Genomic DNA, 26,709 nt, shown 5'->3' on the forward strand with positions numbered 1-26,709 from the left:
TAGCTGCCACAAGATGTGGTGCAGCCAACAACCTGGATGGCTTTAAGAAGGGTTTGGATAACTTCATGGAGGAGAGGTCTATCAACGGCTACGATTCGGAGGGCTGTGGGCCACCTTCAGCCTCAAAGGCAGGATGCCTCTGAATACCAGTTGCAGGGGAGTGACAGCAGGAGGGAGGGCATGCCCTCAATTCCTGCCTGTGGCTTCCGGCGACATCTGGTGGGCCACTGTGCGAAACAGGATGCTGGACTAGATGGGCCTTGGGCCTGATCCAGCAGGGCTGTGCTTATGTTCTTATGTTAGTGTCAGGGCTTCCTTCCAGCTCTGCTACAGCCCCAGCATGGAGCCTCATGGCTCCATTGCAATGCACTTCCTGTCAGCCACTGCTTTTTCTTCCCTCCATCCCCACTCTGCGGTGTAACAGTTGGATTTCACTCTAGTTAGATGTTTATTCCAGGTGCTCTTCTGCTTCCCCTTTGCATTGCAATGCCTGTGAAATAAGTATGTATTCTACTACTTGAACAACCTGCTAATTCAAAGTGCACTACAGGTGGATTAAGAACACCAACGTGCCTTGTGTTTTACATCAACAAATGCAGTTGATGCATTATTTAAGTCTGCTGTAAGAAAAGTCCATGCTAAAGGAAGAGTAAAGTAGAGGGGACTTTTAAATAATCAGAAAACAAGAGCCCTTTTTGCCCCTAGATGTATCTATTGTTAATTCAGCCCTTCTAATGAACACCACCAACAGAAAACATCAGGTTTTGTTCTGATGGCAGAGAACATCTCATACCAGAATGCTCGAGTGTCCTCATTCTTGCAGCTGAATTCAAGCACTGGCCAAGTTCCAGATTTTACAGTCCATCAAAATAATACGGTTACAGATATAAACCTTTCAATGGGCTTGTGCAACTTGCTCTCAATGCCAGAATTTAGACTTTGATTTACAAACATAATACCCTTCACTCAAAAGAAGCAGGCATAAAAGAGCCTCTGTATATACTTAATCTGCTTAGCGTTATCAAACACATGATGGTACCAGAAGAAGAAAAATCTCTTTTAAATATCCCCTGAAGAAAGAGGACTGGTGCCATTTCATGAAAAGGAAGCTTCACTTTTCTCTGCAGATAGTTCTCCTTTGTGTTTCGCTACTACTACTGAGAGCATATAGCAAGGGATTTTGCTGTGGCGATGAGTCAAGGTAGGGTACAGTAACCAGGGCACAAGCTATACACTGCCAAATGTCTATGGAAATGAAAGGATTTTTTAAAAAGAACCATAAATATATTTTCAAAAATTTTAAACTGTACTGTCAGATGTTTGTCAATCTTTGTTAAAGCAGGAATCCACATTTCCTAACATAACCTGAACACATTAGAAAGCTTGAGGTGATCTTAAAGATGTGTGCATCTTTTATGCCAACTTTGCTAACAAAAGTCCATGGGATAAATACTTTTGTGACTTCTGTCCTTTGTCACCATGGCCTGAGAGGCTTCTAATGGATGATTTTTTGACAGAAGGAAGAGAGCTGCATTTAGTCTGAACATGAGAATGGCCCTGCATCCTGTTTCACACAGTGGCCCATCATATGCCTCTGGGAAACCCACGGGCAATAGATGAAGGCATGCCCTCTCTCCTCCTGTTGCTCTCTCTGCAACTGGTATTAAGAGGCATCTTGCCTCTGAGGCTGGAGGTAGCCTATAGCCCTCAGACTAGTAACCATTGATAGACCTGTCTTCCACAAATTTATCTAAGCCCTTCTTAAAGCCATCCAGGCTGGTGGTGGTCACTTTATCCTGTGGCAGAAAATCCCATAGGTTAATTATGCATTGTGTTTCATTTGTGTGCTTCATTTTGCCAGTCCTTAATTTCCTGGCAATCAGTTCCATGGGATGCCCCCTGGTTCTGGTGTTATTAGAGAGAGAAAATTCTATCAGTTCTCTCTACACCATGCATAATTTTATAGATCTTTATCATGTCTCCCCTTAGTCATCTTTTTCCTCAGCTAAAAAGCCCCAGCCTGCACTTTTTGAAAGCAATTAAGCAGTATATGTGGATATCACTCATACTGCACAAGCTGTTCTGTGTCAGTGAAAGCTTCCTGGTTAGCTTCCTTCCCTTACATGTGCACTTTGGAAGATTGGAGTAACAGAAGAAAAATCTGACATGAGACCCTTTCAAATGTGCTTCGTGGTGACTGAGTGAGAAAAAAGAAAAAGAAGCATATGTTGAAACAGCTTGTATTTACAATAGTACAGATATCTGCCCAGTCTATCTATGTCATGGAAGTTCCCACAATTCTTTCTGTTAATCCCCATTTGCATATTCTACATAGCCCAACCAGTGGAGAAAGGTAAACATGGAAAACCCTTCAGTTTAAGATGAGGCTTAAGGTGACTTGCACTTGTACTCATAGTGTAAAAAGTACAGGAATTCAGACGTAATGTACCCATGTTCAGCTCTGCCTCATACAATATTATACACTTCAGACATTCTCCTATATTGCCATGTCTTTCTCTTTCTCTAAAAAAAAGAGAAGTCTTTATGAAGCCAGACTTTGCCTTCATGCTATATGTCTACATTCAACTTCATATCCACATTCAGCTCACCAAAAATAGACATAGGAACATAGGAACATAGGAAGCTGCCATATACTAAGTCAGACCATTGGTCTATCTAGCTCAGTATTGTCTTCACAGACTGGCAGCGGCTTCTCCAAGGTTGCAGGCAGGAATCTCTCTCAGCCCTGTCTTGGAGATGCCAGGGAGGGAACTTGGAACCTTCTGCTCTTCCCAGAGCGGCTCCATCCCCGAGGGGAATATCTTATAGTACTCACAGTTCTAGTCTCCCTTTCATATGCAACCAGGGCAGACCCTGCTTAGCTAAGGGGACAAGTCATGCTTGCTACCACAAGACTAGCTCTCCTCTCCTTTCCAAACATTTCACAGGTATAGTTTCAGTCGTCACCATTACAATATAATGAGGCACCTCATTAAAGACCTATTATTCGCTTCTGGCAAAAGGTAATGCAGGACAGCTTAGTCACCTGTTACAAACCATATATTCTTTCAACCACATGTTTTCCAATATGCTACCTAGAGTAATAATGCTTGAACACACTTTTGCAGCTTATCCAAGCATTTTTAAGGTATAAAAAAAGGACTCACCTGCCATTTATAAACCCCATCTATTTAATACTGTGATAAACTCTGGGGCTCCTATTTGACCATCAGAATATTTTTAATGGATGACAAGAGACATAGATGTAGCAAGTCAGGAAGTCAGACAATCTATATTATTATTTCTCCTGGGTGTGCCTTCGAATGTGCATCCCGGCGCCCATCCTGATTGGATGGGTGGCGAAGGAGCCAGATTGGCTGGCGCACCCAGGAGGATTGCCTGGCGGCGGGCCAGGCCACGGCAATGGTGGCAGCGGGTCCGGCCCAGCTGCAGAGGCGAGGCAATGGGCCCAGCCATGGAGGCAGCACTGGGCCTGGCAGGCTGGGCCTGTCCCCGCCCAGAGACTGGGGCAGAAGATAGGGGTGAGGGGAGAGGTAGCCAGCCCCAAAGAGGCCGGCCGCAGAGGCTGGCAAGCAACAGCAGCGGGACCGGCAGGCTGCAGAGGCGGCACTTGGCCCGACGGCAGGCCAGGGCACGGAGGTGCTGGGCCCGGCCGCGGAGGCGGCTCTTGGCCAGGTGGCGGTGGGACCAGCCGCCGAGGCCAGGCACCTGTGGGAGGCTGGGGTGGGAAGGAACCGGGAGGCAGGACTTCCCTGTTCGCCGCCCAGGAGGAGGAGTGGCGGGGCCCTTTTTGGCTGCCCACTGCATGGTAAGGAGAGTGAGAAGGGGGAGGAAAGAGTGGGGGGAGGGGGAGGGCAAGAGAGCGTGGGGAGGGCAAGAGAGTGTGGAGCAGGGGGGAGGAGAGGGCAAGAGAGCAGGGGAGGGGGAGGGCAAGAGAGCATGGGGGAGGGGGAAGGAGGGCAAGAGAAAATGGGGCAGGGGGAGGGGGGAGGGCAGGAGAGAGGAGCAGGGGGAGGGAGGACAGGAGAGACTGGGGCAAGAGAGTGAGAGAGAGGGGTGGGAGGGGGAGGGAGGTCAAGAGAGAGTGGGATGGGTGGGAGGGGAGGGGCAAGAGAGTGGGGAAGGAGGGGAAGAGGGGCAAGAGTGTGGGGCAAAAGGGAGTGAGGGGAGGGCAGGGGGGCAGGAGGGAGGGGGGAACAGCCAGCCCCAAAGAGCACACAGATGCTCTGTGCTGGTTGGCTAGTGTACTATCCTATATAATAAAAGGCTAAGTGAGTGGCCGTGGCTTTGGAATGTTGGGGATCTGCGTCCCTGCCTCCCTGGGATGTTCTGGGCCTGCGCGAAGCGCAGGCCCAGAAGAGCCCAAGGGACACAGGACCTCAGACACCAGTGTCCCACAGCCATGGGCGGCCATTAGCCGGTGTGTGGCGGCGGGGGAAAGTGGCCGAGGCGGCGGCAGAGCCGCCGCCTCGGCCATGAGCTGCGGCACGGCGAGAGGAGGCCGAGGCAACCAGAAGCGGCCGCCCTGAAAAAGGCGAGGGCAATGGCGGCGGGGGGAGACCGAGACGGGGGACAGGGAAGCTGGGCGAGGTGGCGGCGAAGCCGCCAACGAGGCCCCCGCCCGCTCACAGCCGTCGCCCCCGCCTGCTCACCCGCCCTCCCAGCTGCCCAAAATCACCTTCGCCGCTCCCCCCCCCAAAAGATTAAGGGCCAAAATGGCCCATGAGAAGGTCGCCGCCCCCGCCTATCGCCCTCCCGCCCACCCAGCTGCCGAAGACCACCTTAACCGCTCCAGCCCGAGGGAAAAGAGAGGAGCTCACGAGCAGAGCTCCTCTCTGTGCTAAGTCACTGCTCAAACTGCCGCTATGTACGCAAAGGACGCCTATTGCGTCCATTGCGACAGTATGGGCAGCAGCTTAACACAGAGAGTAGCTCTGTTCCCGAGTTCCTCTCTTCTCCTTCGGGCTGGAGCGGGTAAGGTGGGCTCCGGCAGCTGGGTGCGCGGGAGGGCGATAGGCGGGGGCGGCCACCTTCTCATGGGCCATTTTGGCTGTTATTCATCCACAACCCCCCCGCAAAAAAAGTAAAAGCAAAATAAGGAAGAACAAAAACAGAGACAACAACAAAAACACAAAACTAAAAGAGAGAGGGGACAAGGGGGGAAAAAGAGACAGAAAGAGAGAGAGAGAGACAGAAAAGACGGGATAGAAAGCTAGCGCCCGTTATCATAACGGGCTTAAAAATACTAGTTATCCCATAAAACAAAACAGGAACCTTTTGGATTATATGCCCATGCATAATTTCATCTTGAGATTCTAATGACAAGATCAACCTTTCAAACTCTGCCTTTAAGGTTTATGATATTAGCACAATACCTTGGCAGAAACTGAAACTCATAATTCACAATTGTCTGTTACAGTAATTAAAGATAGCAAAACACACTTAAACAAGAGGATCAGAAAACAAGCATATAGTTATCTGTCCTTTGCTGCCTGAAGAAATACTGCACAAGGACAATCTATCTAGTGTGTTTCCTGCCTCCAGCATTGTCACTGCTCAATTATTTTGGTGCCAAGTTTCTGTGACAGGAGACATGGATATAAACCTTGGATTCCTGCACAACTCTGGTCCCATCCATAGAGGCTATTCACATGCACATGCAAAACCAGGGTAAGGGAGCCCCAGGGGCGCAATGATAGGGGGCTCCAAAAAGTGCCCCCGCCGATCCCCGAAAATTTTCCCCCAATTTATTTATTTTTTGCCGCTGGGATTTGTTTTTTTCTTGCCGCCGCCGCCACACAGACCGACCGAGTGACCGAGCAGCCAACCGTCCGCACCAGCCGCCTCTAGAGAAACCCGGCAGGCGGCGGCCATGAGCAGCAGGAAGCGGGGGGAAAGGGAGGGCACCTCTGCGCGGCTGGATCGGGGGTTGTTCGCCTTCACCTGCCTCCCTCTGCCTTCCCTCTCGCCCTGCCCACCGCTCCGAGGGTGCCCCATGCAGCCGCTCAGCCGCCGCGACCCAGCTCGCCTTCTGCACATGGTGGCGACGCAGCTGCAGCAGCTGGAGGCGGAGGGGCGGCTCAACTCCACCCCCATCATCCCCGGTGCTGGGAGAGAAAGGGCAGTCTGAGTGCGGGGGAGCAGCATCCAAGACCCGCCTGTTGGGTCTCTCTCTCCAGCTAAGCCTGCAGTTCTCTCGCTTCTGGGCAGGACGGGGGCGCAGCGCAGTTGTCATCCAGAGAGACGAATGAGGCAGGCAAAGGGTTAAAATGAAAGCGAGAGTGCCTCCTAGAGGGATCCGGGAAGGACAGAGGCTGCACACTGGACAATTTCGCTCCTCTTCCCGGAAATGAGATTTGGGGTTTTCCCACCTGGGAATTTGGTGAGTGCAAAGGGGGGCAGATGGGGAGTAAACTTTGTTACCCCCTTTAAGTCCTCTGAAATAAGCCTGCTTTTGTATTGGGCTTGAAAGCCAAGAGAGATGGAGCACAGGGGACCTCCCTGGGACTAGTGCTGTACGATATTGAGGGCCAGTGTAATGGTCACTGCAGGTGCTGAGTTAGTGAGCAGAGATGTGAGCTGCTTTGGAGCAGCTCATACAGGACAGAGTGCCCAGTGCGACGGAGGCGATTTCCCGCCCGCCACTGCTGGGCACCACCTTTACTCTTACAAATGCTGCCCGCCCGCCCGCCCCCCTTCAGGCGCATTAACTTCGATTTGCAGCCAGCCATCATGCATTCCCTCCCCCCTCTAATGCATGCAGAGATAAGAACTTCATTTTACTCCCCATCTTTTCTATTTGTGATGCGGGAGGGGCGTAGAGGAGGAGGGGGTGGCTGCTTTGTCAAAGTTTTTGTCTGTGGCGACATTTCTTGGGTTGGCATCAGCACCAGTTGTGACTTCTGCCAGTTCACATGGGTTGCAGGATGAGTATTACTGGTGTACCTCAGTGGTGATACTATTTCAAAAGCCTTGTAATAGGATGTACCTATAAGATTTAGTTCATTGTATTCCATCCAATGAAACATGTACCATATGATGTCACTTCCAAGTAGGTGGCAACTCTTTCCCAGATAACAAAACTGGTCTATTTATTCAAGATGATAGGATGTGTAGAGTTAAGTGTGTGTGTGGGGGGGGGGAGTATGAAATATGTTCTAAAAGTTGCTGCAAAGATCTGTGCTATATCTCTCTGAAATGCCTTTTTCAAAGCAGAGGTCAAATAAGCTTTGGTGAAGGTGACAGAAATTGCACTTACAGTGTGCAACCCAATTGTGTCCGCTTTGAGAAGAGGAGAGCTGGTCTTGTGGTAGCAAGCATGACTTGTCCCTATAGCTAAGCAGGGTCTGCCCTGGTTGCATCTGAATGGGAGACTTGATGTGTGAGCACTGCAAGATATTCCCCTCAGGGGATGAAGCCACTCTGGGAAGAGCATCTAGGTTCCAAGTTCCCTCCCTGGCATCTCCAAGATAGGGCTGAGAGAGATTCCTGCCTGCAACCTTGGAGAAGCCGCTGCCAGTCTGTGAAGACAATACTGAGCTAGATAGACCAATGGTCAGACTCAGTATATGGCAGTTTCCTATGTTCCTATGTGTCAATGTTGCAAAGAATTCTTAATAAACATGATCAGGTAGACAAATGCAGATTTTCTCATCTTGCTGTTTAAACTTACAACAACTTCACAAGATGGTGCTGCCTTAACACTGTGAATATCCTGAATTATTTAAAACAGTCAATTTGCAGCCAAGATAATGTGGTAAGCATTCATTGCACAACAGGTGTCAGGAAGAATAATAAAGGCTTTCTGATACATTGGGGAAAGGCAAATAGGTTGAAGGTTGTAGTAGTGCAGGACTAGCAATAAATTACTCAAGATCACATTTGCCTGGAAGGAACCTTATAAGCCATGAACCAAAGATATATCTTTTTTATAGCTCCTCCTTGTAAGCTGCTTTTTCTTTTCTTTTCTTTTCTTTTCTTTTCTTTCTTTCTTTCTTTCTTTCTTTCTTTCTTTCTTTCTTTTTTTTGGAGCTAATATTATGGTAAAAGACAAGGTTTCTGAAAAGATGGGTGTCAGATGTTTGGAGCAGGGGAACGGCGGGGGGGGGGGGGTGCAATTTCAGTGCTTGCCCTAGGTGCCATTTCCCCTAGTTACGCCTCTGGGGAGCCCAGCCCAGTTTGTATGTGTGAACCAACGGGATCAGGCCAATCCCAGTGTCAACACAATGGCAAACCCACCTAAATAGCCACCCTTCATAAGAAGGTTAAGGGAGCGAGTGCTCTCTGAATCTCATTTTTGGGATTGTGTGGCAGCCGCGGCTGCCAGACTGTGGGGAGCTCGGGGAGGGGAGGGGCGATCCCCATTATGCACCATGCATTTGCACAGTGCATCATAGCGATGTGCACAAAACCGGTTTGCCGGGTTCAGTTTGAATTCAAACTGGGTTCCAACCGGGAGGGGGAGGTTCAGTTTTGGTTTACCTTGAACCCTCCCGGTTCAGTTTGAATTCAAACTGTTTTGAACCGGTTTGAATCAGTTCAAACTGCTTCGAACCTCCAAAAGTGGGTGGGATGGTAGCTGGCACCCATGGGTACCTACCACTCCCAAAGCAATCGGACACTCTTATGATTTTTCATGAATATTTGAAATATATTTAATTATTTTTCTCATAGGGTATAATGGGACTCGAACCAGCTCATAGGGTATAATGGGACTCGAACCACCCACAAAATCCCAAGGCAATCGGACACTCCTCCAATTATTGGTGAATTCAGTTCCTCATAGGGAATAATGAGGATTCCATCAAATATATAGCTTCACTTCGGTGGGAAACGGGTGGCTTAGAGTGGAGTGTGGTGGGTGGTAATTCCCAAGGGGGGCAAGGATGCTACCAGAATTATTTGAAAGGAATTGGAAAAAGGGCTTTTTAAGTGATTTTTGAAGTTTATGCGTCTTGAAGGTTTTTCTCAATAGGGAAGAAAACCTTGGGGTTTTGTGGGTGGTAGGCACCCCTGGGTATCTATCACCCACCCCACCTTTGTGCCCTTAGGTGCACCACAATAAGGGATAATGGGCTGATTTGAGTCCCATTATACTCTATATGAGAAAAATTTCAAAAATTCATTAGAAATCGTACAAGTGTCCAATTGCTTTGGGGTTGGGTGGTAGGTACCTATGGGGGTCAGCTACCACCCCACCCGCTTTTGTAGGTTCAAACTGGTTCAAACTAGTTTGAATCGAAACCCCCCCCCCCCAGTTTGGTTCAAATTCAAACCTGCAGCTCGAACCTGATGGCTGGTTCAGTTTGAATTTGAACGATCGAACTGAACTTGTTTGAATTTGAACCAGTTTGAATTTGAACCAGTTTGCACATCCCTAGTACATCATAGTTTTTCTGGGGGCCAGGATGACATGTCCCATCCCCCAAACCTCCCCACTGCCTGGGCTCATGGGTAATCATCTGGGAGCTCATCCAACAACTCTGCCATGATCGTCTGCGGTGAAGGTAGATTCAACCCACTCTGGAACCCTGCTCATGGATTGTGAGAAGAGGTTCATAGTATGATCTGAGGTTGCATTTAGGAGACTCTAATTAGAACCCCCAGTTTGTAATGCATTTCGCTGCTCCAAACTGAGGGTCCACAGATTCTCCATTTCATCTGAATGCAGCCTTGGAGGCTGCATTTGGCCAGACTTGAGTTGAGGGAGGCAACTCCATGATTAGCTGTGAGGACTGTATTTCAAGCAAGAAGGAAGCCCACACAGCCAGTTCCCTTTCCTCTCTGCAGTCTCACTTTCCCTTTCATCCAAACACGGACAGCAGAGCAGGGGGTGTGGAGGGTGTGGAACATGTGAATGTGGCCATAGTCAAGAATTAGACTTCCATTGGTTCATATTGGAAATGTACCCTGATTTTTCAGCAAATGTAATAAATACATATTTATGTATGAACATAATTTATGTGTGAACATTATTTCTTTTTTTGGTTGATCTTGAGGAAGAGTTATGGTTTAATTTCTATTGAACACAGACATTCAGTACTCATAATCTAATATTATAACCAATAAACAGACAGTACTGCACTCTCATTGTGACTGACCAAAATACCTCATTAGTATAGAACAAGCTACTTTTATTTCAGTAATTGTATTAAATGCCCAATCTCACAGATTTTGTAATACTTCTTGCATTTTTCTACAAATATTATATTGAGTTGCTAATTGAGGACAAACAGGAAAGCTTCAATTCTATCCCACAACAATATCTTCTACTAGAATCCTTCTGTCCTATCCCATCATGAACTGAAAAACTGGGCACTAAACAACCCAAGCCATTTGTTACACTGCAGTTTGAGAGCTGCTTAATGAGGATTTTGGGTCCCTTCATCATCCATCTTTCTTTCTTCTATCTTACAGATATCTATTGCTTAATCTCCAGACAGGAACTTCCAGCTGGCAAATGGTGGACAGTATCTGAATCTAAGCAGATTTAGAGAGGACTATGGTGGGTGACTAGAATGCTTAAGCTTGCCTATCTATCTATCTATCGACCTACCTACCTACCTACCTACCTATCTGATTTGTAGACTGCTCCAAACTTCTGTCTCTGGGCAGAAGATTTACAAGATACCAAATAAGATTGAGAATAGGATTTGCAATGCTTCTTTTAACCAACACTATTCTAGATTTGGAGGTGAGAATTACCAAGATCTTGCTAAGATGAATATAATTTGTCCAGACGTATAACTTGCTTGAGTACACACAGAATTGTCACCACTAATCTAAGCAAAACAACACATTTGATACTTTGACTTTAGCTCAATGTAGTCTGTAATGGCTGGGAGAGCTTCTCTCATAACCACACTAAATTAGAGCAATACATCAAGACCATTCTTGAGCCTCCCTAGATATTGAAATTCATACTCAGATTATTATTTTGGTATAATGACATTATTCTGGATATATGGAGAGAGAGAGAGAGAGAGAGAGAGAGAGAGAGAGAGAGAGAGAGGAGTTTTGCATTTCCAAAGGAAATCTAAGTCTAAAGCCCTCAGTCATAAATCTTACTCTTCCTATCAGCAGCCTCTAAGTAAAGTATTTTTCCTATTGAGAATCTAATTATTTGCTCCCAGTATTGTAAATCACTGAAGTCCACAGTTCTGTGCTTTTGTACATGAGCTTTGGGAAGTCAAAACAAGCTCCACAGAATACCTTTAGGGCAAAACCACCCATTATGTGTGACATGGAGTTGCTACCTAAATTGCATCCTCATGCTGAATTTTCCTCCTCTGACCTTAACAGTTTGAATGATACTTCTCTGGCCTATGCTACTAAAAGGGGAGACACCAAATGAGCACCCATTGTGATGTCTTCAACATCCTAATGCCCTCCCATGCATCCCTTTATCATGTAAGGGAGCTGTTCACCCAAACAACCACTCTACACATTTTCCTAATAATAGTTTGTACCAGTATTTGGAATGCAGAGAAAGCTGCCATCTGGAAAAACGGTCCCCCCACACAATAAAGGAAAGTGCTGGGAGAGAACTGGGACATCTGCAGAAAACATCATGATGGCACACACTTCCTTTAATCACCTGGTTTGGAAAACTATCATCTGAACCAGCTCATGTAGGATCATTTATCCCACATCTTGATGTCATCATATTCCCCACTCTACTTCTCCATATTCAATATATGCTATTCTCTAATAGCAGCCCATGATTTGTAGGTGATTGGAAAGTGGAGAATGGGAGAGTCTGATGAATGATATAGAATAAAGCATAAAGGTAGGAATGGAAGAAGTGAGGGACAGGGATGAAAACCAATGAGGCTGAATGTACTGCAGAGAGCAAAAAAACAGATAAAAGGGGAGCCATACGGAACAGTGGAACTACCTGTTGCTTTGGACATGAAGCTGGCACCAAAAATATTATCCCGGTACTATTCCCTTCATCATCATCATTAATACTACTACTACTATTACTTATTATTATTATTGCTACACAGTCAGACAGGTGTTATTGACTGGTTTGTTTTATCCAGACATCGAGTCCTTCCCAAGGACCTGGGATGGATGAATTTTATTGTCAATGTTGTTGCTGTTATTATAGATATCGTCTCAGAATATAGGCTGTTCCCAATAAAGTTGCTTTTTGTAATTAGCTGATGGTGATTTCTGTGGCCCCTATGCTGTTGAGGTGCTCTTCAAGGTCTTTTGGAACTGCACCCAGGGCGCCAATTACCACTGGGATTATTTTGGTCTTTTTCTGCCACAGCCTTTCAATTTCAATTTGTAGATCTTTGTATTTGGTGATTTTTTCTATTTCTTTTTCTTCTATTCTGCTATCCCCTGGTATTGCTATGTCGATTATTTTAACTTGTTTTTATTTCTTCTCGACTACAGTTATATCTGGTGTATTGTGTGGCAAATGTTTGTCTGTTTGTAGTCGAAAGTCCCATAATATTTTTACATCTCCATTTTCTACAACTTTTTCAATGTTATGGTCCCACCAATCTTTGGCTACAGGTAGCTTGTGTTTTTTGCAGATGTTCCAGTGTATCATCCCTGCTACTTTGTCATGCCTTTGTTTGTAGTCAGTCTGTGTGATCTTTTTACAACAGCTGATTAGGTGGTCCACTGTTTCATCTGCTTCTTTACAAAGGCGACATTTGCTGTTTGATGTGGATATTTCGACTTTGGCTCTTATTGCATTTGTTCTTAGTGCCTGTTCTTATGCAGCCAGTATTAAGCCCTCAGTTTCTTTCTTCAGGTTGCCATTCTTAAGCCATTGCCAGGTCTTGCTGATGTCTGATTTTCCACTTATATTGTGCAAATATTGACCATGCAGGGGCTTATTTCTCCATTTTTCTGCTTGGTTCTTGACTTGTTCTTTCTTGTAGGCCTGCTTGGTTTCATTGGTGTTGAATAGTTTCTCGTTCTTGACCATTTTAAGTGCATCTTCTTCACTGTCCTTGATATATTCTTCAAGGCCTCTTTTCTCCTCCTCTACTGTTTGATGGACTTGCAGCATTCTTCTTCCACCTGAGCTGCGAGGGAGGTATAGCCTATCTACATCACTGCGGGAGTGCAGAGCATGATTGATGATCATTATTTTCCTGGTCTTACGATCTAGCGTCTCTAGCTCTGCCTGGGTCCAGTCCTGCAGTGTATCTGATAACAGGTATAGCCCAGGTGTTTATGGCTTGTATGGTGTTCCCGCCATTGAATTTGGACTTTAGGATTTTTCTAACTCTCCTGATGTATTCACTTCCCATTTTTCTTTTAACTTCAGTGTGTGCAATGTTATCATCCTGGAGAATGCCGAAGTATTTGTAATGTTCTTTCTCTTCCAGATTCTTGATCTTGCTTCCATTGGGCAGTTCTATTCCTTCTGTTTTTCTTATTTTTCCTCTGTTCATTATTAATGCAGCACACTTGTCTAGTCCAAACTCCATTGCTATATTGCTACTGAATATATGGACAGTGTTTAGCAGTGATTCAATTTCTGACTGGTACTTTCCATACAATTTCAGATCATCCATGTACAGCAGATGGTTTATTTGACTTGACGTTTTAGATGTTTGGTATCCGAGGCCTGTTTTGTTTAGTATTTGTGAAAGTGTGGTCATGGCGATTGCAAACAGAGGGGATAGTAAGTCCCCTTGGAAAATACCTCTTCTAATGCTAACCTGTCCAGGTGTATCACCATTGATTGTTAACTGTGTACTCCACATACTCATTGCTTTTTTTTTATAAATATCTGAATGTTTTTGCTGACACCAGTTGTTTCTAAACATTTTAGTATCCATGTGTAAGGCAATGAGTTGAAGGCTTTCTTGTAGTCAATCCATGCAACACTTAGATTTGTTTTTCTCCTCTTGCAATTCTCTAAAATCATTTTGTCAATCAGCAGCTGGTCTTTTGTACCTCTGGTGTTCGGACAATTTCCTTTCTGTTCAACTGGAAGCTGCTTATTAGTTAATAAGTGTTGCATTACTTCATCTGCTATTATTCCAGTTAATAATTTGAACATGGTTGGAAGGCAGGTTATCAGTCTATAATTACTTGGAAGTAATTAGATCTTGCATTTGTTGGTTACATTTTTCGACCTCTTTCACCCAGCCTGCTTTTTTATTATAAGCTATTGGATTGTCCCATAATTTCCCCCAGAATTGCACTGTTTCTTCTTTATTTGGTGTTTCTAGGTTTCTTGCAGTTTCTCCTTCTATGCTTTGGTAGAAACGTCTCTGATTCCACTGGAATTGGAGATTCTGCCTGTGTTGTGTAATTCTGGCTTTGTATCTGCTAATTTTCTTTGACACTGCTGTTATTTGCTGCTTTATTATTTCCAGGGCTTCTCTAATTTTCCTTGAATCTAGGTGGTATTTTTTGGATAAGATACTGTTTGGTGTTTTCATTCTTCATCTTCTTGTCTTTCATATCTTTCAATTTATCTTTCATATCTTTCATATTTCATCTGATCTAAGCCTGGAGATCTTGTGCTGTTATTGTTGCTGCACTGTACATTAGTTGGTTTGTTTCTTGCAAATTATTTTTTTATTTCTGCAAGTGCAGCATTGACATCTTTTAATGCCTGAGCGAGTTGTTTTTTGGCAACTGTTTTTAGAGCTGGAAGTTGAACCCTGGTAGTTGTTTGGTTCATGTGCTCAGTTATTTTTTGCTTTAGTTCTTGTTGCTTTTCTGTTAAATGGCATTAAGGTTTTTGAGGTGAAGGCAAAGGGGAGGTTGCCTGGTTTTGATTTTGAAAGAGTTCAGCAACAGTGGCCTCCTCGATTTCCAACACCTCCTCCACCTGCTCCTGAGTAACTTCTTCAGTTGGTGGTAATTCTTCTTCCATATCTTGAGCCTGTGTTACTCTTTGCAGTTCTTCCAGCTCAACTCCTGTGAATACTTTATTTCTTATTATGAATCTTCTCTGCCAGCCTTTGTTCTGTTATTTCTGTATCTGGATGCTTCTCTTTCCAAATTTGGTACATTCTTTTTAAATAACCTCTTCTAGTTGGACTAGACTTGTAATAGCAGATCATTATTTCCTTGTTGGCATTTTTTGTATTATTATTTTTGTTAAGCGACATTTCTTCCAGTAACCTTGCAGTCTCCAGCCCTGGTTGCTCAACTGAAGATCATGAGTCCTGTAGCCCACTTGCCACCAGGTGTCCAGGGACTCCAGCATCTGGCGCGGTCCTTGTTGACCTGGGCGACGACCGATCCGGTATAGATTTATTAAAGTTACGTCTCACCATATTGTTGATGGGAGAGGCACTCTTTGTCTGGCTCCTCTGGTGAGACCTGTCCAGTATGGTTGGACCTCTGGCATAGCTCTCACCTTCCTCAGAGCACGCAAGCCCCACAACCACGCCAAGGTAGTGCCTCACTGGGGGATGATGATGATGATGATGATGATGATGATGATGATGATGATGATTGGCTGATATGAGGAGGAAATTACTCAAATTAGTTCCATTAAAATTAAAAGGACAAGTAAGGCAATGCCTAACATTTCCCTTTAATGTCAATAATGGCTCAATGTACATTGAGTACTTTTCCTCATCATATAGGCCAGCATCATTCTCATATGGTACACATGGTGAAGAATCACTTATCCTGTGTCCTAGCATCATCACGACAGTGAATGATACCAAGTGTAGGTCAGGGACATATATGACACGATGGCTTCATGATCAAGGATTCTACATATTATGGGGGAAAGGAGAAGAACTTGGCATGAGGATGTCACATTTGGTAGCAACTCTAAGTCAAGTGTAATTCTTTCCACAGATACAGGAAAGAGGAGCCTGAAGTTGATGAGGAAAGCAGAAGAGAAGCATCATAAAGAATTGGAAAATGGAGAGACACATTCAAAAGGTGCTTTGTCCAAAGAGAGAGAGAAAAACACCATCAAACAGAAGACTGCAATATGGCTCTTTCTCTTACAACTATGAAACACTCTAGATCAATTCATTCATTCCCTCCGATCACACTAATATGCTCAAGGAACATATAAATGGGCAACAAGACTGTGTCTACCAGCTAAGCTTCCTCAGTGGTGTAGAGCATGCCATTCATACTCACTGGCATTCAGGGGCAACCAGAATTCTCAAATATTTGGAGGAATCATTTGCACATTCAACTCTTCATACTAACATTCAATGGGTGGGCCTGCCCTTGGTGGGCATGGCTAGCATAAAGGGTCCTTTTTCAGCCTCATGTGTTTCCTTTGTGAGAGAAGAAAAACAGCCCATGTGTGTCACAAATATGTTAATCATAAGCCTAAAAAGTATAATATCACAAGAACATTACATTACTGTCTGTGGCTTCCAGCGGTATCTGGTGGGCCACTGTGCGAAACAGGATGCTGGACTAGATGGGCCTTGGGCCTGATCCAGCAGGGCTGTTCTTATGTTCTTATTTTCTTATGTACTTCACTCTAATTTCCCCCCAGATTGATATTTTCTCTTTTGTTCCAACTTAGGCAGAAAGCATTATTTCTTTTAATAGTATTCCGCCCACTCCAAAACTCAATTGGTCAGCCTAAATCTATCCTAATGAAATGGAAAGGTGTCTCATTGTGTCTACTTCCTTCTGGTGTCTTTGCAATTTCAAATAGGTATTGATCAATGACTTACAGTAGAAGACAAAGTGACATGAACAGATGAACAATAACAGGCTGTAATTGTATTAATATTAAAGAAGATATGAGCTGACACCATCTCCAGACAATCACACATTGATTAGCTTTTAAGCAGGACTGAATGGCTCCAGGCCAAAAACCAAGGAAAGAGCTTCTTTCCTGTAGATCCAGTCATGATTCATCCCACAGCTTGGTCCCAATGCAATAGTAAAACAATACAGTATTAAAGACAAAGGAGGAGGGAGAGTCTCTGACTGTGTGAATATGACTCAGGGGAAAAGTGAACAACATATGACTGCTGAGAAATTTATTGTTCGCTTTGGAAGAGAAATATAGGGTGAAATTGAAGAACATAAGGAGAGCTGCACCGGATCAGACCAAGCTCCATCTAGCTGAGCATTCTGCTTCCAAAAGTGATGAGCCAGATAAAGTGTCGGCCTTCCTTTGTGTATCTCCAGTATCAGTATACTGCCTTGGAATAGGAAGGTTTCATTGAGCCATTATTAATTTGGCTTTCTTGCTTAAAGTGCTTCCTATTGTCTGTCCTTAATGCAAAACCAATTAGGGGTGTTTTGTGAGTGACCCCGAGTTCTACTATTATGAGTAGAACTCATTTCTCTTTCCATTCTCTCAATTCCTTTCATGTTCTCCAAAACCCTATAGCATGAAGAAAACCATGCTATAGGCTTTGGGACCAATCCCCATCATCTTTATTCTGAACTAAAAAGCCCTAAAAAATGTAGTCTTTCCTCATTAGAAAGGTACCCATGGATTATTTGGTTGCTGTTTTCTGAAACTGGAAAGCAATAAATCTGTAGTAGAAGGCTGATGAATAATTGTGAGCACTTACTTCCCTGCCCCAGAGCTCGTCCACTAATGAGATGTGGTGATATGGCTGCCTCAGGCAGTGGATTGGTGGAGGTGATGGTGGGGGGTATCCTGCACCCCATCTCCACCAGCCATCTCACTGCTTCTGGCAGCCCCACACCTTCACTATCTCACAATGATGGAGTACCACTTCCCTACATCTTCTCCCTTCTGATCATCCTGCCCTGCCTTCAAAAGGCAGCAAGCAGCAAACAGAGAAAGAGGAAGTTCCTGCATGCCACAGGGAGAAAAATGGGTAGTGTGGGATAAATTGATGCACAGTATGCTCTGTGCTTTGCAGAAATGGGTGGAGGACAGAGTAGCTGGAAACCCATGGGGGTGAAAGCTCATCATGCTATGTCAGGCATTGGGCAGGGAGGCTTGGTCCTGGCCTCTCTGCCTCAATTGGACAAGTACACTTGCCCAAGGCCTCCATACTGGATGGGAATGGGGAGGATAGGGCTGCATCAGGAGTCAGCATCACTGGGCAGCTGCTAGGGATGTGCGGTTCGGTTCGGATCCGGACCGGTTCGTCCGAACCGGTCCGGATCCGGCGGCTCGATCCCGGACCGAATCGGGCCCTCCCGGGGACCGAGCCGGACCGAATTCGAGCCGGTTCGGTACCGAACCGGCTCGGGTTTCCCGAACCGGTTCGGGAACGAAATTGAGTCTCTGGAGTGTCTCTTTAAAGTTCCAAGTGTGTCCTCCATTTTGTGTCTCCTTCCCGAAACTTTTGCTCCTCCTTGCATCCATTTTGTGATGCTATTTCCAGGCATTGTATTGGCTGCGCTATTGATCCTTGATTGGCCAGAATGAGTCCTTTGGTCTGGTAGGCTGCTTGGCTGTTGCACTGTTGAGAGCTGGCACCCTGTTGGCCGTGGGGGGAGTGCAAAGGTGGGGGCTCCCAAAGGAGGGAATTTCAAACCTATATAAACCCAAGCCTCTTCTCTGGAAACTTCTCTTGGCTGCAGTTGTGGGATCATCTCTGAGACCTGCTTGCCCTTTGCTGGCTGCTCTGGTGTCTCTGTGAGTCCTGACTGTGTCCTGTGTCTCTCTGTGTGTGCTCTGTCTAATCCTTTGTCCACCAGCCCTTTGTGACTCTCTGTGTGTCTCCTCTCTCTGTCTGTCTCTTCTCTTGCCTGTATACTGTGTGTTACTTCACTTTACTTTCTTCTTAATTTCCCCCAATTTTCCCTGTTCCTTGTCTGTCTGCTTTTCTCCCCCCCCCTCCCCCCCTTTCCCTTCTCATCCTTTGGGCCTACCCTCCCCCTCCCCCACTCCCACCCACTGCATCCTCATTGCTTTAAATCTTCTTCCATTAATTATTGCTCTTTGTCCTGCCTTGTTGTTGTCCAACTTTTTGATTTTCACATTGCATTCCATTGGTTTCAGTTATATATTGCTTGCTGGTTTTGCTTAAATTGTACCATTTTGTTTGTTTCTGCTGACTGCTGCTGCCCTGCGAGTTGGTTCCCTGAATCCCTCCCCCCCACCCCCAGAGGATTCTGTTGTTGTTTCTTGTTGTCCCATATAATCAGTTTTGGTTCCCTGCTCCAAACTTGCCCCTCCAAGTCCAACCACACCCCACCCCAACCCCACCCCATCCAGCCTTCTCCCAAGTTTGCTGCTGCCAAACCGAGTCCAGTTTTCTTTGCTTGGTTCCACTTATTCATTTGCTATTATTAATTTGCAGCAATTGTGGTTTCATTGTCTCTGTTCACTTAGTGGCCCCCCTCAGAGTCTGTGTTTGGTTCCCCCTCCCCACACCCCCACCCCCAAGTTTTTTCTGCTGGTTATAGTCTTTCTTTTAATTTTTTTTTTAAACTTCTGGCTTGTGTTCTCTTGATATATATTGCTTTATATATTTTGCTACCCTCCTCCTCCTCCTCCCCCCCCTGCCTGCCCCCCCCACCCTCCCTCCTCCCAGACCCTACCCTAGCCCAGGCCCAGCTCCTCCCCCAACCACCCCATCCAGCCTAATCGCTGCTGCTGTCCGAGTTGTTCCAGTTTCTCCTTTGCTGTTTGTTGTTGCCCCCTCCCCTTCCCCCCAACACCCCTCTGCCACACACTAGCCCCCAACCACACACACCCTCTCTGCTCCCCCCACCCCACCTCTTTTTCTCCTTGCCCCTGACTCTCTCCACTCACCCCAGGCCCCCTGCCACACACTAGCCCCCAACCACACACACCCTCTCTGCTCCCCCCACCCCACCTCTTTTCCTCCTTGCCCCTGACTCTCTCCACTTACCCCAGGCCCCCTGCCACACACTAGCCCCAACCACACACACCCTCTCTGCTCCCCCCACCCCACCTCTTTTTCTCCTTGCCCCCGACTCTCTCCACTTACCCCAGGCCCCCTGGCACACACTAGCCCCCAACCACACACAGCCTCTCTGCTCCCCCCACCCCACCTCTTTTTCTCCTTGCCCCTGACTCTCTCCACTCACCCCAGGCCCCCTGCCACACACTAGCCCCCAACCACACACACCCTCTCTGCTCCCCCCACCCCACCTCTTTTTCTCCTTGCCCCTGACTCTCTCCACTTACCCCAGGCCCCCTGCCACACACTAGCCCCAACCACACACACCCTCTCTGCTCCCCCCACCCCACCTCTTTTTCTCCTTGCCCCCGACTCTCTCCACTTACCCCAGGCCCCCTGGCACACACTAGCCCCCAACCACACACAGCCTCTCTGCTCCCCCCACCCCACCTCTTTTTCTCCTTGCCCCTGACTCTCTCCACTCACCCCAGGCCCCCTGCCACACACTAGCCCCCAACCACACACACCCTCTCTGCTCCCCCCACCCCACCTCTTTTCCTCCTTGCCCCTGACTCTCTCCACTTACCCCAGGCCCCCTGCCACACACTAGCCCCAACCACACACACCCTCTCTGCTCCCCCCACCCCACCTCTTTTTCTCCTTGCCCCCGACTCTCTCCACTTACCCCAGGCCCCCTGGCACACACTAGCCCCCAACCACACACAGCCTCTCTGCTCCCCCCACCCCACCTCTTTTCCTCCTTGCCCCCGACTCTCTCCACTTACCCCAGGCCCCCTGCCACACACTAGCCCCAACCACACACACCCTCTCTGCTCCCCCCACCCCACCTCTTTTTCTCCTTGCCCCCGACTCTCTCCACTTACCCCAGGCCCCCTGCCACACACTAGCCCCCAACCACACACAGCCTCTCTGCTCCCCCCACCCCACCTCTTTTTCTCCTTGCCCCCGACTCTCTCCACTTACCCCAGGCCCCCTGCCACACACTAGCCCCCAACCACACACAGCCTCTCTGCTCCCCCCACCCCACCTCTTTTCCTCCTTGCCCCCGACTCTCTCCACTTACCCCAGGCCCCCTGCCACACACTAGCCCCAACCACACACACCCTCTCTGCTCCCCCCACCCCACCTCTTTTTCTCCTTGCCCCCGACTCTCTCCACTTACCCCAGGCCCCCTGCCACACACTAGCCCCCAACCACACACAGCCTCTCTGCTCCCCCCACCCCACCTCTTTTCCTCCTTGTCCCCGACTCTCTCCACTTACCCCAGGCCCCCTGCCACACACTAGCCCCCAACCACACACAGCCTCTCTGCTCCCCCCACCCCACCTCTTTTCCTCCTTGCCCCCGACTCTCTCCACTTACCCCAGGCCCCCTGCCACACACTAGCCCCCAACCACACACAGCCTCTCTGCTCCCCCCACCCCACCTCTTTTCCTCCTTGCCCCCGACTCTCTCCACTTACCCCAGGCCCCCTGCCACACACTAGCCCCAACCACACACACCCTCTCTGCTCCCCCCACCCCACCTCTTTTTCTCCTTGCCCCCGACTCTCTCCACTTACCCCAGGCCCCCTGCCACACACTAGCCCCCAACCACACACACCCTCTCTGCTCCCCCCACCTCTTTGGACCGCTGCTACTGCTGTGTCCTCCCCCCACACCTGAATCCCCCCTCCCTGCTGCGCTGCGCTTCTCCTCTCTCCTCTTTCTCTCTATCATCTCTCTTTCTCCTCTCTCTCTCTTTCTTTTCTCTCTCTCTCCTCTCTTTCTCTTTGTCCCTGCCCCCCCTCTCTTTTCTCTCTCTCTTAGTCTTTTCTCTCTCTGCTCCCCTTCACTTTCCACCTCCTCTCCCACAGCTGCAGCCGCACACAGTAGCCTACCCACCTGGCGGCTGCCATCGGTTTTTTTTTTCTTTTTATAGTTTTTGGTTGATTTTGTCTCTGCTTGGGGGTGAGTTGAGCGACACAAATAGTGTTGTCTCCTCACTTCTGCCCCTCCATCGTTGTTGAACTACCCCGGTTGCCTGTGTGCCTCGTGCGGCCGCCCTGCTGTGTCTCAGCCCAGGGTGGCTGGCTGGCGGCGGCGAATCCGTGACCAGCAGTGAGTGGCAGGAGAAGGACCGGAAGAAGAGGGGTTAGTGCGTGTGCGATTGTGCACCTTTTGTTGCCCCTTTCTCTCCCTAGCTGGCGGTTTTAAATAGGGACACCCCTATTCTGAAATGCATTTGGGTGTGGGGAGGAGGGAGGGAACCTTGGAGAGGAGATGTACTGTTGTAAAACTTGTGTCTTCATGCCCATGCCCAGTAAAGAAATTGCTGCTGTGTGTTGCGTTGCATTGCATGCGTCTTGCAGGTGGTTTTTGAACAGGTGCCTTCCAGAGTGCTTCCTTGCCTCTGGGGCAGTCTGAGTGGGGTCCAGGGTTCTGATGCGATGCTGCCACTACATGCTGGGCCCATGCCATGCCAGAGTGCTTCCTTGCCTCTGGGGCAGTCTGAGTGGGGTCCTGGCTGGGCTCTGATGCTGCCACTACATGCTGGGCCAATACACACGTATGATGATGATCATGATGTTCAATCCATGAGGCTGCCATCAAGTGTTTGCTGCTGCTTGCTTGCCATGGCATTGGGCAGGCAGAGTCACAGAGTGGGTGGGTTCAACCTCTGTGTTGGTGTGACTGGGTTCTGGTTTTGGTTGTGTGCAATTTAGAGTCACTAAATAGGCTGCATTGAGTTTGATGCTCCCCCCACAGGAGCATTACTTGAGAACCACCCCCCAGAACCCACACTTTGTGTTCCAGTTCACTAAATAAGGGTTTCCTCCTTTGATCTGCAGGTTCCCAAGCGTTGACTGCATCCCTCCCCCACCCCCGGTAGGTGCTGTGCCCTCCCCCCATCCACTCTCCCCCCCAAAAAAAGCTAAAAACTTGCCACCCACACCACAACTACTCCACCCAACTGCCCGTGCCACCCTCCCACACCGGGGTTCCACCCTTTAACCCCCTATTTTTCTAAAAAAAAACCCTCCCAGACCCATCTCCCCAATTGGCTTGGTGGTTGACTCCCAAATTCAAAAAGGACACCCTCCCCCTCACTTCGATTGGCTTCCCCCCCCCCATATCAAAAAGTCTTCCTTTCCCCCCAATTGGCTTCCTTTTTTGAAAACAAACTTCCCCCCCGCCGCCTCCAAATCAGCTGCCTTTTTTTTGGCCCCTAAGCCCCTCCAAATTATTTTTTTGACCCTGTCTGGCCTTCCTCCTAAAGTCTCCCTCCTTCTGACCTAGCAGCATGTCTGAGCGCCGTGTGGCGGGCAGGGCTCGCTCAAGGCTGGCAGGCAGAGGTGGGAGAGGCCAGGTGCGGGGTGCGCCTGCGGCACGGGGAGGGAGAGGACGCGGGGAGCCTGAGGACACCCCAGTTCTCCCCATTGGAGAATTCTTTGCTCCGGCCCCATCTTTGGTGCGCAGGATTCAGTTCCCCACGCCTGCTGCCGCCAATCGCGGCAGAGGCAGAGGCACCGTTAGGGCTGTGGCGGGTCCCTCCTCGCCGGTGGCACCAGGTGCTGCTGAGCTACCGCCAGTTGTTGAGGTGGAGGAGACTGTGGAGTTGGAAGAGCAGGTAGAGGGCGGTGAGGACCGTGCGGCTGGCAGCGATGCAGCCAGGTTCTCCCTCCCTCTGGGGCCCCTTCCCCCTATCCTTTCGCCGCTCAGTGGGGCCCCCCCTCGTGAAGCCCGACACTCTGGTGGGGAGCGGTCTGGCGAGGTGGTGGAGGAGAGGCCTGCCTCTCCGATGCCAGTTGAGCCGGGCCCTTCCTCCGCTGTGGAGGGCGGAAGGGGCGGGTTGGGTGGCAGCAGTGGGCAGGCAGCGGCGGCCCCCCCCCCCCCTAGGACTGCAGCCACCCTGCGAGAAACGGCCTAGGACGGCGCCCAGGGCGCAGGAGGCCAAGGGCAGTGGTGCATGGGTGCATTTTGAGGTCCCTCAAGATGCCCCATTCCACGCCCGCTGTGTCCACTGCAGGATGCTTGTCAGCCGTGGAAGGGACCCTGCGCACCTGGGTACGACGCCTATGTGGAGACACCTAGAGCGTCACCACCCAGGTCTCAGGGGACAGGCTGGCAGCGCTAGTGCGCCTTGTGCATCTGCCACTAGGGCGGGCAGCGGCAGTGTGCCAGCCAGCAGGCAGGCTACACTGCCCGTCCAGCGGTGGACGCAGTCCTCGGGCAGCCAGCGTATTGTTCGCGTGGACCATCATCACCTCACCCGCCTCATAGGGGAGATGATTTCCACCGATGACCAGCCGTTTCAGGTGGTCGAGAACAACGGCTTCCGCCGTATTCTCCAATACCTGGCTCCCGAATACGTCATCCCCTCAAGGACGACGTTCAGCCGGAACGTGGTCCCCTCCCTGTACCGCCGGTGCAGGGAGCTCGTGTCGGCCGAGCTGCGTGCAGCTCCGGCCGGGACAAGCGTGCATTTCACGACTGACCTCTGGACCAGTGTCAGTGGGATGCACGCTTCTTTCCTGGCCCTCACTGCCCACTGGTGGGGACCGGAGAGTGAGGGGACCTCCGCGGGCGATGCTTCCGGGTCCGGCGCGGCTCCCGATGCACTACGGCACAGGTGGGCCGTCCTGCACGTGGAGACGATGGACACGAGGCACACCGCGGAGGAGGTGGCGGCCGTACTCGACCGCCAGATAGAGGAGTGGATTGGCGGGTGTCCACACCTCTCCCGCGGCTTCATTGTCACCGACAATGGAGCCAACGTTACCGCCGCTGTCGAGACAGTCATGGACTGTGTGAACATACGGTGTATGGCACACACGCTCCATCTGACCGTCAGGGACGCCCTTGGCCTTAAGGAGCTGAGGGCGTCCCAGGAGAAGGGGGCCCGCCCCATCGCAGGTGCTGTTGCTGCCACGGCCACGCTTGTGGATAAGTCCCGCAAGCTGGACGCCCACTTCCACCGCAGCGAGAAGTCCAGGAGACTGCTTCGCCAGAAGCAGGATGACCTTGGCCTTCCTCGCCATCTCATCCCTACGGATGTGGAGACGCGGTGGAACTCCACCTTCCTCCTGTTCCAGCGCCTGTTGGAGCAGGAGAGAGCCCTTGTCGCCCTGGCGAGGGACGAGTCCTTGGATGTCTGCGACTTCTCGAACGCAGAGTGGAAGCAGATGTCCGAGGCGGTGTCGGCACTCGAGCCCTTCCAGCTTGCCACGAAGGGCTTGTGTGGCGACACCACTCCCTTGAGCCAGGCGCTGCCCACAGCTGTTGGTCTCGAGAAGCTGATGGGTGGACTCCATATCTCTCTGACCACGCCAGAGGGTCGTGCTCTGGCTGGGAGGCTGAGGTCTGGGGTTGACAAGCGGCTCGTTGATGTGCTGGGAGACAGGGAGGAGTATGTCCTCGCTTGTCTCTGTCACCCAGCCCTCAAGGGCAATGCCGTGAGTGCCGATGACTTGCCCAGGTGGAAGGGCATCCTGGTCGAGAAGGTTAGGGAGGAGGAGGCCGCTAGGGCCCGCAGAGACCAGGGTGTTGGTAGTGGTGCGGGGGCAGCCCTCGCGGCCCAACCCGCACCCAGCAGCAGCATGGGCGGCCAGCCGGCGTCAGCTTCCCCTTCCCCTCCCTCTTCCCAGTCCAGCAGCGCGGCATCCCAGGCGGCGCCATCGCAGCAGCCATTTGCTACCGACTCGAGATCCGCCCAGTGGTTTCAGCGGTTCTGCTATGGCGCCATGCCTGGTATGCGGGAGGCTCGACCTGCCAGGCCCCCCTCCAGTGCTGAGCAATGCGTTGCGCAGTACTTGGAGGAGCCTGTGGAGGGAGACGGCGTGGACTGCGCACAGTTCTGGGCGAGCCGCCGCCAAGTCTGGCCGGACCTGGCGGTGGTGGCTGTGCGCCTCCTCTCCTGCCCCCCAACCAGTGTCCAGAGCGAGCGGGTGTTTTCACGTGCCGGGGACGTGGTGACACCCTCTCGCTCCCGCTTGGACCCTGGTCTGGTGGAGCAGCTGGTCTTCCTTAAGGTGAACCTCCCCCTGTTGGGCTACCCCAAGCTGCAGTTTGAGACGGGCGAGTGATTACCGTGGGTTGCCCCATGGTTGGTCACCTGCCTGGCTCGAACTCTGTGCTTATCCCTACCCTCCCCCCTTCCACCTCTAGCTGAGCTGACGTGACAGATGCTGAGCCGTGCCAGCCAGTCGCAGCGTGTAGTGTGCCCACACAGAGATGCAGTTGTAGTAGTAGTTGTAGTGCTGCGACTGGCCAGATGTTTACAATGCCCACGCCCACCTAAAAAGAAACCCAATGCTGACCAGCACAGGCCCTTTATCTATCCACCTGTCAGCATTTGGGGACCTGGCGTGGGCACGGCACACCCCCCCAAAGTAGCACAGCCCACGGAGTACTAGACTTAGCGGCAGCGGCGGGTATACGTTCAAAAATGCAGTGTAGATATGTAAATACTGTATGTAAATAAACATGTAAATAATTTTTTCTTTAAAAACCCCATGTCAAAATCAAGCCTCAAAATTATGCAAAAGAAAGAAAAAAAGGTGACAAAGGGAGAACAAAATGATGAATGCCAAATGAATTGATTTTATTGAAAATGTCACCAGAAATCATGTGTGGGGGGCTTGGTTTACATGGAGAAGATGATTGGGTGATTTTTTGAAATGAAACGAATGAATTATTATCATCTTATGTTCATCTTGATTGTGGTCACTGTTGATGTTGGCTGATGGCAAAAAACCCAAAACCATCAGAATAGCAATGAACTGGCTGCCAACACAACATATTGATTGATAACTGTGCAGGGGGGGAATTGGGTCTGTGTGTGTGTGTGTGGTGCAGGCTCAGTCTGTCTCTTCCTGTTGTGTGTCTGTCTGTCTGTCTGTCTGTCT

General features: G+C 49.4%; 1 long non-coding RNA gene across 1 annotated transcript; it reads left to right on the forward strand.

Annotated features, from left to right (window-relative positions):
• Positions 1–6,334: 6,334 nt before the first annotated feature.
• LOC128325884 (uncharacterized) lies at positions 6,335–16,327 on the forward strand. Its single transcript, XR_008307706.1, has 3 exons — positions 6,335–6,403; positions 10,438–10,525; positions 15,823–16,327. It is a non-coding gene; the product is annotated as an uncharacterized LOC128325884 (long non-coding RNA).
• The last annotated feature ends 10,382 nt before the right edge of the window (positions 16,328–26,709 follow it).

The sequence above is a fragment of the Hemicordylus capensis genome, chromosome 5 (assembly GCF_027244095.1).
Source record: "Hemicordylus capensis ecotype Gifberg chromosome 5, rHemCap1.1.pri, whole genome shotgun sequence".
In the NCBI taxonomy this organism is placed as follows: domain Eukaryota; kingdom Metazoa; phylum Chordata; class Lepidosauria; order Squamata; family Cordylidae; genus Hemicordylus; species Hemicordylus capensis.